The following is a 3181-nucleotide window of genomic DNA, read 5'->3' on the forward strand; positions in this document are numbered from 1 at the left end:
CACCTGGACATGTATATTTCATTGTTTTGTATAGAATTTACAAGTAAGTTCCTATATTACAGCTGAAAAACACTGTACAATATAATAAAGAAATTTTCAGCATAGATAGATACATGACAAGCTATCCATTCATAGTTCCTGAAGTAAAGAAAACTATTAGAAAGCTGAAAACACTGAGTGTGTTTTACCGGTGATGTTTCTTTTAAGACATGTTGTTTGGACTTTTGCATAAACACTGTATCACCAGGAGATACATATTTCGTTGTTTTGTATAGAATGTACAACTAAATTCCTATATTAGAGCTCAAAAGTACTATTAAATGTACTGAAGAAATCTTCTCTATAGATAGATACATGAAACCAAGCCATTCGTAGTTCCCGAGTTAAAGGCACAGATTAGAGAGCAGAATCCGCTGAATGCATGTTACAGGTAATGCTTAAGTTAAGATATGTTGTTTGGATTTTCACATGAACAATGAACTACCCATCCCTGCCTTTTTCATTGTTTTGTATAGAATGTACAAGTAAGTTCCTATATTACACTTGAAAAGTAGTATAAAATGAAACGAAGAAAACTTTTTTATAGCTAGATACATGAAAAACAAACCATTCGTAGATCCTGAGTTAAAGAAAAATATTAGAAAGCTGATAACAGGGGTCGGCAGACAGAGGATAGAGGGAGGCCAGGGCGTGCTGGCGCCTGGGAATTCTCTCTGCCGCAGCTGTCTCCTAGCGCCCCAGGAGCAGGAGGTGGAGAAGAAAGAGGCCCCCTGCAGGTGTCCTCCTTGGCCGGCCACCTTCTCTCCGCAGCAACCCATGCGAGTGCAGCCGGACCAGATTTGATAATGGGATGCATTAAAAGTAAAGAAAACAAAATTTCAGCCATTAAGTATACACCAGAAAATCCTCCAGAGCCTTTAAGCAGAAGTGCCAGTCAGTATGTAGTGGAACACTCTACAGTTACCCTGACCTCTTCCACAAAGGGAGCATCAGTTAATTTTAATAGTCTTTCCATGACACCCTTTGGAGGGTCCTCAGGGGTGACTACTTTTGGAGGAGCATCTAACTCATTCTCAGTGGTGCCAAGTTCATATCCTACAGGTTTATCAGGTGGTGTAACTATATTTGTGGCCTTATATGATTATGAAGCTAGAACTACAGAAGAACTTTCCTTTAAGAAGGGTGAAAGATTTCAAATAATTAACAATACGGAAGGAGACTGGTGGGAAGCAAGATCAATTGCTACCGGAAAGAATGGTTGCATCCCTAGCAATTATGTAGCTCCTACAGATTCTATTCAGGCAGAAGAATGGTATTTTGGCAAAATGGGGAGAAAAGATGCCGAAAGATTACTTCTGAATCCTGGGAATCAGCGAGATATATTCTTAGTAAGAGAAAGTGAAACTACTAAAGGTGCTTATTCCCTCTCAATTCGTGATTGGGAGGAGGTAAGGGGTGACAATGTGAAGCATTACAAAATCAGAAAACTTGACAATGGTGGCTACTACATCAGACCAGAGCTCAGTTTGATACTCTGCAGAAACTGATAAAGCATCACACAGAACATGCTGATGGATTATGCCACAGGTTAACAATTGTGTGTGTCCAACTGTGAAATCCCATACTCAAGGTCTAGCAAAAGCTCTTTGGGAAATCCCTCGAGAATCATTGCGACTAGAGGTTAAACTAGGTCAAGGATGCTTTGGTGAAGCATGGATGGGAACATGGAATGGAACTACAAAAGTAGCAATCAAAACACTAAAGCCAGGTACAATGATGTCAGAAGCATTCCTTCAAGAAGGTCAAATAATGAAAAGTTAAGACACAATAAACTTGTTCCACTCTATGGAATTGTTTCTGAAGAGCCAATTTATATTGTCACTGAGTTTATGTCAAAAGGTAGCTTGTTTGATTTTGTTAAAGAAGGAGATGGAAACTATTTGAAGCTCCCACAGCTGGTTGATATGGCTGCTCAGATTGCTGATGGTATGGCATATATTGAAAGAATGAACTATATTCACCGAGATCTCCGAGCTGCTAATATTCTTGTAGGAGAAAATCTTGTATGCAAAATAGCAGATTTTGGCTTAGCAAGATTAATTGAAGACAATGAATACACAGCAAGACAAGGTGCAGTTTCCAATCAAATGGACAGCTCCTGAGGCTGCACTGTATGGTCGATTTATGATAAAGTCAGATTTGTGGTCATTTGGAATTCTACAGACAGAAAGGAAGAGTGCCATATCCAGGTATGGTAATCCGTGAAGTGCTGGAAAAAGTACAGTGAGGGTACAGAATGCCTTGCCCTCAGGGCTGTCCAGAATCCCTCCATGAATTGATGAATCTTTGCTGGAAGAAGGATCCTGATGAAAGATCAACCTTTGAATATATTCAGTTCTTCTTGGAAGACTACTTCACTGCTACAGACCCACAGTACCAACCAGGAGAAAATTTGTCCAAGTAGCCTGTGTGCACAGATCTGCCAAAACATAAAGACCTTGTGTGAGTTCTTCCTGCACAGGATAAGAAGATACTCTTCACTCTGCATGTTTCTTATGGTAAACTGGAATTCCAGATATGATTACTCAAAACCACGTTTTTTTTTTTTTTCCAAGTGTTAGACTCTAAAGTACCAATGATGCATCTAACAACTTACTTCAGGGTACAGAGAAAGAAAGTAGAGCTTGATATTGACTGTGGATGATAGCATGGTAAGAAGGAGCAAAGAACTACTGCTTACTAGTCATTGCCTTTTCTTCCCCAAACTCAGAATTGCCAAGAGAAAACTATTTATTGTTATGTACAAAACTTGGCTGTTACACCACAGTAAAATCTAAACTAAAAGAACTTCATGGGACCAAATAATTCCATTCTAGTTTTTAAATTTTTCTAGATTTTTTTCAAAAGTTTTTTTTGGTTTGTTTGTTCCCTGTTTAATAGCATGCAGTCGTATTAGAGGCCTCCTTTTGTGTGAAAATGGGCGAAGTCTTCCAAATGCAAAACAAAATGGATTATAAACAGCATCAAAAACTTGATTAAATGTTAGACCACAGCCATGGGATTTAGAATCGTAATGCAGTTTGGTCACACTTTGGCCAGAGCACTGGAGACCAGGCAACCAAGTTGTTCATCAGTCATGTCTTGAGTTGTTCAGCTTTGGATAATGAAGGTCACCAGAAAG

General features: G+C 39.1%; 1 pseudogene; it reads left to right on the forward strand.

Moving 5' to 3' along the window:
- The first annotated feature begins 845 nt into the window (after nt 1–845).
- LOC114630931 lies at nt 846–2464 on the forward strand (annotated as a pseudogene).
- Nucleotides 2465–3181: the final 717 nt, after the last annotated feature.

Source organism: Grammomys surdaster, unplaced genomic scaffold (assembly GCF_004785775.1).
Source record: "Grammomys surdaster isolate TR1022 unplaced genomic scaffold, NIH_TR_1.0 348, whole genome shotgun sequence".
NCBI lineage: Eukaryota > Metazoa > Chordata > Mammalia > Rodentia > Muridae > Grammomys > Grammomys surdaster.